The sequence below is a fragment of the Arctopsyche grandis genome, chromosome 9, assembly GCF_051622035.1.
Source record: "Arctopsyche grandis isolate Sample6627 chromosome 9, ASM5162203v2, whole genome shotgun sequence".
NCBI classification, from domain to species: domain Eukaryota; kingdom Metazoa; phylum Arthropoda; class Insecta; order Trichoptera; family Hydropsychidae; genus Arctopsyche; species Arctopsyche grandis.
In genome coordinates this window covers 31,193,278-31,206,512 of record NC_135363.1, presented here as the reverse complement: position 1 = coordinate 31,206,512, position 13,235 = coordinate 31,193,278, and positions in this window count along the sequence as shown.

The window sequence follows — 13,235 nt, the reverse complement described above, 5'->3', positions numbered from 1 at the left end:
CATGTACATAGGTACTATTCACTAGTGCGAAAGAATTCGGTTATGATATCACTAAAACGCTACTGAAGATATATTTTCACTGACAATATTACCCCACTTAACATACATAAAACAAAGATTTTTGATTTATTATTTATTTATTTGAGTATTTGTTCCTTAGATATTTATCAATTTATAGTCAGTATTTTAATATGCATAGATGGTCAGTATTTTATTATTTGTCCGGTCAAAAAAGCACGGGCAAAGTCGGGTAGCAACACTGGGAATTTTATAAAATTCTTTTTTACATATTATTTTTACTATTTTAAATTACTTTTGTATATTTTTATTTTCTTTTCATGCCTTCTTTTATAATATTTTTTTTATATAATTTTACTTTTTTTCTATTCAATGTTCTATTGTATCTCTCTATATATCTTTCTTTCATCATGTCTTTAATAAAGTTGTAACCCCCTGATATAATATACATATGTAGTGTTTGTGTAATTTTGATTTTTGTATGTTGTCAAGTTTATATGCTAAAAAAATCAATTCACTATATTAAATAAAAAATTATACTTTCTCGAGAATTCTCGAGAATCTCGAGAAACAAAAAAAGAAAATCTCGAATTCTTCTCGAGATTCAAATATTTCGAGAAAATAAGATTCTCAAATCTCGAGATTCAAATATTCCGAGAAAAGGAGATTCTCGAATCTCGAGAATCAAAAAAAGTCGAGAAATCACAACCTTCATACAGACTACGGTACTGCAGCACCTTAACCAATTTCTTATTTTTTTATGATAAGCTCGGAGTCAGCTTTCATCATTTCAGTTATATCTTACGTCTTTTCTTCACGCCAAACATTACACAGCTCTTTCCGAGATAAAGATACAGCACCTGAAATAATTCAATATGTTACAAAGCTGCGATTATTTTTAAATAATTTTGTATGGGTTGTATACTTTAATGTATCTAATATATAATTTCACGGTCTCCGTGACGAGACAGAATGTTAAATGACAGAAAACGCAAATATCGGAAGGCAAAGATCGAAAATCAAAAGATCTTAAGTCGAAAGATCAAAAAAAAAATGGCGCATGGTAAACGGTACATGCACACTTAATTTGCGCGAGCAGGATACAACAGGAACAAGAGGAACAGGCTTTTCCTCCCGTATTAATTAGCGCGCGCAGAATACGGGATGAAAAGCATGTTCCTCTTGTTCCTGTTGTATCCTGCTCGCGCAAATTAAGTGAGTATGTACCGTTTACCATGCACCATTTTTTACTTTATCTATGTTTTTTTGATCTTTCGACTTAAGATCTTTCGATTTTCGATCTTTGCCTTCCGATATTTGCGTTTTATGTCATTTAACATTCTGTCTCGTCACGTAGACCCATAATTTCGAAAGATACTTTGTTTCTTTCGAATCTTTCTTTATATGTATTTAATCTTCGTTCGTTGGTTCGTTGACAACACATTCGATTTTTTTTTTCGATTCAAAGGATTCGAAATCGAAGGCGCCTGGGGGGGGGGCCGCCGGATTCTGGTATACATATAATTTCGAAAGAGACTTAGTATATATGTTTGTTTGTTCGTTTGCGACAGTCAATTTAATAAAAAAAACAAATGAGTACTCAAATAAATTTATATAAAATAAAACTATTGAAATAAATTTAAGAAAATGTTTACTATTAGATTAGTCATGTTTAAGCGGTTTATATTACAAATACCGAGCGAAGCCGGGTAAAACCACTAGTAATTAATATATAAAAAATGTGCCAGTTCGGACATATGCGGATATGGAAAGTTTTGGCCCAATAAAATACAAAATATCTAAAATTATTGATAAAATTACTCTCTAACTTTGAATTAAAAATATTACTACTAAATATTTATTAATATTAAACTAAAGTTATGCAAAAAAATAGTACATACCTGTAGATGAAAACTCCATAGTTTTAAAACAAAAAAAAATATACAACTTTGAAAGCAATGCGTACACTTTAACATTTAAAACGAGACTAATTCAGGTGACAAATATTACCGTCACAAAAACGTTTGTTGTGAGCGATATGTATTTTATTTATTGAGCAGACAAAAATAGTGATGCTTTCTCAGGAATCACTTGTTTATTTTATACTTATAATTGCAACGGTTATTGGGATTGACATGTACTTCGTTTTGGACTTTTGCACACATAGATTATCAATTTCAACCAGTGTGCGACGGTCCCGGGCTTCAAAATCTGGGGGTGCCAAAATCGTCACCATACATTTGCTCATACATCCATCTCTCCTCACACATTTTTATAATTTTGTCCACCCATCTTATTTGCGACATCCCTTTCACCCTTTTACATATTCTCGGTTACCATTCCAGCATTCCCTTTGTCCATAATCTTGATGATATGATACCAAAATTAAAATTCAAAAAGCGCTCCCATAGTTTAGTCCAAATATGTAGATCGCAAGCCAAGAATATTGAAAAAAAAACTGCAAGTTTGTGGATTTTAATTGAAATCAGGGCCGGCTCAATGGTACAGCAGACTAGGCAGATGCCTAGGGCGCCATAGACAAGGGGCGCTGCGAGGCGCCCCCATTTCCCATGAGCTGACCTCGATTGAAAATATTTTTTCTGACTATATCTGTAGTGCTACTGGTCAGACTTGGATATTTGTGACTCCAGGTCGTTCGTTTCCTATCAGAGTTTGCCAATTTTTCTGATTTCATTGTTGAAACGGTTCCCGATTAAATTAGCTAAAAACCTTCCGACCTTCTATGTCATCACTATTTGAGTATGATTAATGTACAATAAATATGTATGTACAACTCATAGATGTCTCGTTAATTTAGAGTTTTCAGTGTCTCGTAATTCAGTGACTTATGTAATAAAAATGCTACATTGTTTGTAATTGGCCAGGAAGGCGCATTGGGGTTTAGCTTTCCTGGTATATATATAAAAAATTGAAAAATAAAAATACCAAATTTATTCATAGTTATCCGTATTTTATTTTATTTTATTCATTTTTACATACCTCCTTTACGTTTCACATACGATTTCAATTCAGGAAAAAGTTTGCCTCTTATCCGATCGTTTTCATACTTTGCCATATTGCTCATTTTGGTCATCAATATAAGTAAATGGATCCTCCGACGGACTAAACCAACGACGATTTTGGGCCAACTTTTTAACCAGCAGTAGCGTACAAAATATCGAAATAAAACTTAAATTTTAAAATTGAAATTAAATATCAAAATCAAGCTAAAGAGCGAGATTGAGCTAAAATTAGATCATCGTTGATGTTTTGAATTACAACAATGTTTTGAATTACGACGATAGCGCATTTAAAACCAGAGAAATATTATAATTTCTCTGCGTACGAGCGAAAAAAAATATTGTTAAAGTCGTCACGAGATGTTACTGTATTTCCACTTGGATGATCGATAAAAAAAAAACAATTCATAAAAAAACGCGGTGTCGGATGTCGGTGATTTGTCAAAGGGTTTTTTTTCTTTCGTCGAAATAAAATTAATAATCACACATTATCCGATAAATTTTACCTCTGAAATGATTTAATTACTTGATTTATTTCGACGAGAGAAACAATTGAAGAATAAAAAAATCCGTTTGATGTGACCGACAACACCCCGGGTTAGCAAAAATCGTTGGATCACCCATACTAATACATGATATATTCTCAGTAACTGTGCATTACGGGGAAGTAAAAATAATAATTCTTTGATTTTTTTTCGATCTTAGTGCGTATCTTCGTAAGTAAAAACATCTTCGACAAACAAAAGTCGAGGATTACCTGTATGTGATTGTTGATGATCTAATTTTAGGTCAATCTCGAAAATTTATTTAAATTGTGCATGTTCTGTTTTAACTTTCAATATTTAATTTTAATTTTAATATAATGATTATAATTTTATTTTGATACTTGAATTTAATTTGAATATAATAATAATAGTTTTAATTTTGATATTTAATTTCAATTTTTAAATTTAATTTTTATTTCGATATTTTGTACGCTACTGGTTTTTAAAGTTGGCCTGTGGGCCGTTCGTTGGCTTGGTGCGTACGCACCATTATCCGATCGTTTTCATACTTTGCCATATTGCTCATTTTGGTCATCAATATAAGTAAATGGATCCTCCGCCATTACGATAGAGATAAAATATCGTTTAAGAAGCGTTTCAAGATCGAAAATTTCTTATCTCGGTGACGTCTCGTAATCATTAATTTTATACATAGATGGCGGTAGTAAAATAAAATTATTGGTATTTTTATTCAAAATAATAATTTTATATACAAATTATAGAAGAGGTATGTTTTTAAAAAAATTTATATAATTGTAATTTTTATTTGATATGATAAAAATTAGAAAAACAAAAAATTACTTTAACAACACTGAGCAACAAAAAATCACGTTTTTGAGTTACCAGAGCGGAGACTAACCAATCTTTACTAATTTTGACCCACTGAGTTCAAATATGATAATGATTTTTGTTGGTTGGTGATCGTTTACGAGATATGAGCGTTTAAAAAAATGCTCGATTTTTACAGTTTTTTGGTTTTTGCGGTCTTTTTTATACATAAAACGTGCCGTTTTTGAATAAAAAACTTCGACAACTTCCATGAGATTTATTGTTTAAAATTTTAAGGGGGGGGGCGCTGAAACCAATTTGCTTAGGGGCGCCATATACCCTCGGGCTGAAATCATAAGTTTTTCAATTCTATGTATATACCTTCTATCATTCTTTTTCCAAAGTTAAAATATTAAAATGTGATCAGTGATAGATTCTGATTTCGCATGATCACAAAACTTCGTCTATTGTTACTATGTACATAGATAAAGTAAAAAACCAAAACCAAACCAGTCTATGGATAACCGTGACCTCCCCCAAACAACTTGACGTTTTTTACCAAATTTTGAATTACGACATTGGGCGATATAGAGCAATAACATTTCCGGAAAATGAATATGTTATTGTTGCTTTAAAGATGATTTGTTTGCTTGAGCATGGCTATTTTTTTCTACAGTTTGAATAAAGACATACTCGTATTTACGTACGTACCTAACTACTTTTAAGTAAATATTTTTACGATACCATAAACATATCAGATTTAATGTAAAAGCGACGTAATTACATACTCAATCATATTAAAAGATAAACACAAGTCAAAATTATTAATGAAACTTGGATCATATACAAATATACAGGTATCATATACAGGTGAAGTATTTAAATTGCGGTATGTTAAGCCGTGCATTTTATAAACCTGTATATTTTTATGAAAAATGTAATTCTTAACGGTTCAAATTAAGGGGAGGGAAAATGCATCCTTGCACCCTCGGGTCATACATACATGCATACATATATTCTCAATATAAAACTACACGTTCGCTTTATTGATAATATATTGTATATACATTTGAATAGAATGTAATTAGCATAGTGAACTCAATCTTATCTAAATCATAACTGACAATTGTGTCAAGCTGAATGTGCTTACAAAAATACGCACATTATTATACGTACACTCAAATCAACAAAGGATACATGCAAATCATCACCAACAAATGACCTATGTATACTCTATAAAGATTCGGCGATAACTGATGACGTCTTTTAAGCTTCCGGTTATCAATCGTCATCATCCAAGACAAAACATGCGTGGGTTGTATTAAATATTTGACATGTTTTTATTTAATTTTGAGCCAATTAACGAATTATCGCATACAATTCGTAAACAAGTGCATCGGAAAAGTCCTTGTAGATGTCATTTATTTTTAAATCAAATTTATTGAACATTTATGGTCGTTCAAAATGGTAAAGAATTTTTTGACGAAAGTTCAACCACCTTATTTCAATGATAACTAAAAAGAGGCTATCGACTGCGATTCACTTTGTCTTCATATTGCTTGTAAAGCGATAAGAAGACCTTGCGAAGCATTCTCTGATATAAAACCATTCCAAATTCTTTATCGAAATCATCAAATGATGACCCAAACGGACACGTGAACTTCGACTGATACTAAACTTTGATCCGAGATGGGCCCAATTTGCACGCGTTCATTTTTTTGCACAATCATTGTCTTGGGTCGTTTAGGCACATGCTTCAATCTGAAAACATAACTAAACAAAATCATCATACGGAGTATAATCAATGTTATTTATTTATTGAAAATTAAGACCTTGCGACTTGACGAATTTCATCATGCAAAATGCGTGGAGTTATCGCATGCCGTTTTTAGCAAGTCATCTTTGCGAGATCAAATTTAGTCAATAAAATGAATTTACATAATACAACAATTAGTTGATGTATATTCATGGCTGACGAGGGGGGGGGGGGAAAGGGTATGCAAATAAACCGGGGCCCGGCTTTCGAAGGTGGCCCGGGGCCCCCGCAAATAATATGTACGTTTTTAGCAAAGGTATAAAAGCAATATTTGGCCATTATACTCAAAATGGTATAACTGTTTTCGAGTGACGGACTTTACTTACTTTTTATGGCATAATAAAATTTAGGGAAAGATCCGTTCTGATGTTCAGAATGGTCAGTTCCTCGTCACAATATCCAAAACAAATTAGTAAAATAGCCGGATTCAAGCAGGTAACAGGCGGACAGTTACAAGTACGAGATTAGTGCATTTTTACATCGACAATAGAGATAAAATCTTTCACGTTTACCTATTTGCAAATTTGCAATGAAACTTTTGACTTAAAATTGCAAATGTGATGCACGTGTTATTCCTAGAATAATTCAACAGAAATATACTAATAAATGATTGATTTTAATCGTTAACAGTATTTCTTTTGTCTGTCGACTTTAGGAAAATACGTTATTCAAATTTTACTGTACAATTGCGAACGTTAGACTGGATTTAGAATATGTCAAATAAAAGTTAGTTTTTAAATTAATAATATTTGTCGTTTACAAATTCATTTTTATTATTTAGCTGTTTTCTATGTTGATTATTTTAACCCATTATGAACATGTATCAATCTAAAGTGCATATGATATGTATATAGAGACATTTTAAAAAGCTGTCACAGAATAAAAAAATCATCTCAAATTCAATACATTATTAACTGCTTTTCCATAAATATTATAAGTTGATATTTTACGGTTTTTTATGTTATATGTTTAATTTTTATTTCATGTATGACAGCATTATTTTTTTAATGAAAATATTTTTTAAAGTGCGTATACATATGTTTTAATTAATTAAATTTAATTAATTAAAGTTGTTATAGCTTATTATTGTATTTAATTAATTTCATTTCTTTCAATTTATTGAATTTATGTACATATATAAATTAATACGAAATATATTTTTATTAATAAGCAACGATATTAATTGAAATATCCACATCACTTTTATTTTTTAACATAATTTGAATTTTTTTTTAAATGGGTTAACGGGGGGGGGCGGATTTTCTCTCTACGGCTCTGTGTATATGTAGTCATATTCAAGATGGAATTTATATATGTTTTCAGTCATTCCTTTCATCTTACACGATTACATTTTAATCCTTTGGCGTTTTGCCAACAAGTCCATGGGCCTGAAAAACGCCGATGAGCGTTGTATTTAGAGCATGCAGAAAATAAACAAGAATTTAATGAATTTAAACTGAGCCTTTCCACGTAGCATTGAAAAAAAAATGCATTGAACATGGGTCGTGTAATCCATGTCATTCATTTGTCAACGTCTATAAAGACTGGTTTACACCGGAATTTCTGAATTTATAACCATAGCAGCATTTCTCAATGGAAATCCCTAACTGCTGGGGTTTTCAGATTGTGGCTTGACATTTAGATTGTGAGCATTACATTTTAGCAGCAATGAAGAATCTGGAACTAATTTTGTAAAAATACATTCATTAATAGACTTCTTATATTTATTTTATATTGTTGCAAATATATTAGAGAGTCTAAACACACATTTACAAAACTCGAAATCCTCGGCGGTAACTATGTAGAGTAGTGATCTAGCGTTTGTTTGGACTAGCTACAATTTTTATACCTTCTTACTATTTTGGATTTCTAAATAATTCTAGTTGGAAATGTGAAATTTTCAGCGTGGCGGGCTTTCAACAGAAAATACGTCAGCACTTAAAGGGTTAAGAGGTTATATGCGATGACTTTTGCTTCTAGTTCAATTGATTATTGGTGATTCTTGATAGATAACCGTTTGTGAATTCCAAGCGAGTTACATATATATAATATTATTATGCGAAAAAAATGTATGTACATATTTATGTTAGTTTTCGCAATACAATTATTTTGATCTTTACATAAAAAAAATCTAAATTAAATATATTATTAATATTTTAGTATGTCCGTCTTTTATCTTAAAATATAAATAATAGCTGTGTTAAATAAAATATAAATAATAGAGTGAAGTTATTACTTACGACGATTATATTTGAAATACATATAACGAAAATTCTTTACAAGTAAAACAAAATAAAAAAAATACTTAAGAACATAATATATGTATGTATATGTATTTTACGGTGACCGGAAAAATGCACTCGAGATAGATGCACTCTCGAGACATCCAGACTTTCAAAGACGCTCAAGGAGAACTAACGCAATAGAATCCCACAAAAAAACGTCAAGGGGTATTTGTATGTTATCCGAGGGTGCTAACCTTTTTTTTGGAATTCTATTGCCTAAGTTCTCTTTAAAAATTAGGACTTCTCGAAACTGCGCTACTATTCAATGCAATTTAGTGCATTTTTCCGGGAACCGTATTTTCTACACAAATTGAAACGGTATTCGGTAAATTACTAGAATGCAATTGCTCGAATGTCATGTCGCTCGAAAAACCGAGTTTGAATTTTCGCATGATCATAAAACTCCATATATTGTATCCATAAACGTACATATATACATATGTAGATAAAGTAAAACAAAGCTATGAAACTTGCTCTTTATTTTTCTACATATTTTGTTAACGTCCTTTTTTTCTTGACACGTGTAAGCATTTCTTTGAGTAATATGAAATTATATAATAAATACATTTACATAAATAATATATATTAAATAATTTACATGTAATAATTCATATTAACATTAATAATAATTGTATTTCGAGCAATTTACATTCTAAAAACTTCAATATGGCAATTTCGTATTGATTTTCGAGGAATTCGCCTATAAACAAAAAAAAAATTTTTGCTGTTCAATTAATCTGACGTTTATTTGATAAAATGTATTTGAATGCTTGCGGAAACTTCCGGAATAGATATCTGCGTTAAAATAATAATTAAAATGAATGACAGTGTTCTTTATATTATAGTACATTATCAGTTATGACTTTAAAAATCAACAATGTCGTATGATTCATGGAATTTCGCGAAACACGTTGCTATACCATATACCTATACATACATAGGTAGATAAAGCTATACCGATCGATAATTTGACGTCAATTTGGTTTATTTTGTTGTTGAAATTTTCTATAATTAATAAAATTTAGCTTGTTGAATCTCAAAAGTGTGAATCGAATTTGATTTTTATTTATAATTTACAATCTTTAAAAAACCGCCGAATTCCGCATCAGTTAAAGGTCAACTGATTTAAAAATTTAAACATCACCTGATGTCTTCATATTTAATTTCGATTTTGAAATATACAAATAAATATATACATATATATCACACTTAATTAATTTTAATCTGAATCATTTTGTTATCATAATACAACTTCAAACAATATTAGAACTAGCACATATGCAGTGGCGGACTGGCCATACAAGCGAACATGCCCGATGGCATGTGGGCCCCACATGCCATCGGGCCCTCAGTAAAATTAAATAACTTTGTAACTATTTCATGTGTGTAAAAATTTATAGGATATTGCACTTTGGGACCTAAAGTTTGGGTAATTCAACAAAACAAATTTCTTACGATATACACAAACAACTAATACATGCTTTAACATACCAAGGATCGGTTAACTTTTTTTATTAGGCTCGAAATGTAAGTTTCAATATTTGCGTGGGCCCTTTTGCTGGGCCCATTTTCAACCTCAAGATTATGTATATATTACCTATGTAACAAGTACCTACTGAAATTAAAATGGGAATAAACAAATTTCCGTGAATAGTATAAACTGAATTGCTTAAAACAATTTTGATAGGACGATTCATCATCAACCTTCGATTTAAATTTACTACATACTTTCAAAATAACATTTGATTATACTTCGACGATATAGTAAGATTTAAATACACAATTTTAAGCAGTTTCCGAATATAAAATCTATTCCTAATCTATGTAGACACATCCATGTATAAAGAAATATACGATAGGGGCCCCCTCCCCAAAATCCAGATTTTCGATTAACATTAATTGAAAATATTATGCATTGTTTTCAGGGACGTAATTTGGGGGGGGGGAATTCCTAAATTAAGGAATAGTGTGAATTTAGAAAATATTATGAATTTAATGATTAATTATATACTACGAATCTATGAATGCTACGTTTATTTCTTATGTATGTTACTTTTGGGTAAACTAATAAAATAATCGCTGCTATGTGCTTTGAAAAAAAAAAGATTTTATTATTTCGAAGCAAGTATATTTTGGTTTTTAAGTGGTATGCCTCGGGTAAAATTCTTAGAAATTGTTCATCCTATGGAGCGAATCGTTAGAAAGGTCCCCTTTACTTTATTTTGTCTCAAAAACAGATGTATAACGTTTATTTTTCCGAAACTATATTTTTTTTTTCAGGAAAGGTTTTAAATTAATATTTTACTTTATCGGTTCAATAACAAATGATTTTATTTCTCGTATTTTTATTTTATTTGCAGACGTCCATTCTCTCCCTAAACAACGAATGAGATGGATTTAAACTTCATGTGTAACGAATTCGGTCCAAAAAAAGTTTTAGTTATTTAATAAAATTGCTTTCTGACCAAAACCTTATCAAATTTAGTACATAAAGAATACAAATATAAATTTTTTTTTTTTCAGGAAAGGTTTTAAATTAATATTTTACTTTATCGGTTCAATAACAAATGATTTTATTTCTCGTATTTTTATTTTATTTGCAGACGTCCATTCTCTCCCTAAACAACGAATGAGATGGATTTAAACTTCATGTGTAACGAATTCGGTCCAAAAAAAGTTTTAGTTATTTAATAAAATTGCTTTCTGACCAAAACCTTATCAAATTTAGTACATAAAGAATACAAATATAAATTTTCAGCTTGATACGTTCTGGGGTGTGGATGGGTGTGGATGCGAACCGAAAATTTAAAGAATGTAGCCAAACTCCCAAAATTAGTACGCCAATATGGGAGTATTTTTTGCGTGAAACATCGGGAAAGTTTGCAAAATGCAATAGAACGTTTTTGAAATATGAAAACATGCAAATTGAACTTTTTTTTCTTATACATTTGAAATCCCGGTGATAGCACTGGGATCCCTGGATCGGAAATTCCCAGCACCGCAATTCCGGTGCTGAAGTAACCTTCCAGGATTGGAAGCACTAATATACATATATAAAATAATAAAAAAACACACAGAAACACACACTCAGGCACACAAAGCCACACACATTTTTCTATATTATGTACACGTGATCAGTGGTCGATTCCGAGTTAGAATTATCGCATGATCCCAAAAACTTTATTTATTGTTATACGTTATAACTTATAACGTACATTATGTACATAGATAGTCGGTAGAAATTAAGTTAATTGATAGTTTTTTAGTGACACAGTTTAATGGTCGATTTTTGTTGACCATGTGAAGATTTTTGGAAAAAAATTTTCGCCTGCGGCGCTTTTTTGACTTTTTACATAATATATTTTTAAAAATAAGCTTATTTTTTTTTTTATAACTCAATAAAGTGTACAAAGAATATTTTCCATTTTTATTACGATATAAAAAAGATTTTTTGAAAAAAAACTCAATTTGACCAATCTTTGCCTGCCCCCCCAAGAAAAAGCTGAAATGACGTCTCTGATTGTTTTCTACCGAAATTAAAAGCCGCTTTTATGCCGCATTCTTTTATGATGCATTCTATTTACCTAGGCCAAGGGTTAAAACGAAATATACAATGTTTCAATGTTGAAATATAAATTTATGGATCTATTTTGCTTTTACCATTTTTCTTGTACCTAAATTTGTTTATTCTCATTTTTGAAAATTTAATTTATTTTTTACCCTTGATTTTTAGCGTGATGGAAAGAAGAAAATTTTGATATTTGGGGGGGGGGGGGGACAAATTTTTTTAACCCTGGGTCAAAGTCAAAGGGGGCCCCCCTTTGACTCCTGGCATGCACTAATTTCAGTCCCAGTCCGCCACTGCACATATGTATGTGTTTGTATGTACATATGTATGTCTACTATGCAAATATAGATTTAACGTGCAACCAAATTTAGTATACTTTAGTATACCAATTTTTAACTTATATGTACATAGGTCTTATCCAACTTTTGTCATCCCAAGCAACGCTGTTTATTCCCTTTTTTTTTTGAATTTATAATTCCAGAAAGCTATATTTAAATTAAACAGAAACGTTGCTTGGCCAATCATCATTATTATCATTTGCAACAATCGACTGGTGAATGAAGACTTCTTCAATACACTTATGTATATTCTTCATTCATCTACATATTTATCGTCCACTTATCTCATTTTTGGCATTTTTCAATGTCTTGGGTACTATTCGAACATTCTTCGAGATCCCCATGAACTTTACTTCAATTTCAACATCTTAAGTTGATCCACTATGTCAGCATCGTAACCTGTGCACCGCGGTAATATGTGTTCCCCGAACAGCACTTTGGCCTAATGCGTGCGAGTGAGATCGCGTGTGAGGGAGAAAACCGATGTTAGTTAGTGTTTTGGCCCTATGCATATACGGAATAACTAGCGACTGTCGATGAAGTACATATGTACTATGTATGTACGTAGCTGACAAACTCTAAGTCGTAAACAACGTGTGCCGCGAATATCCAGAGGTTACGATGCTCTGAACTAATGTATACGTCACAGTGAAATTATAATTTCACTGACGTTTCAGTGAAATCATATCCAATTACATTTTCACTGGCCCCTATTAGTGAGATAATTTTTGAAAGTTGAACGATAGTGCGTCACCGGTACGAATCGCGCCACCCCACGTCACAGCTCCGCTCCTGTCCATTTCCATTCTCCTCATGGTGTACTATCTGTTTCGATTTGGCAAACACGTCATAATATTGTTACGTATACTAAACAGAG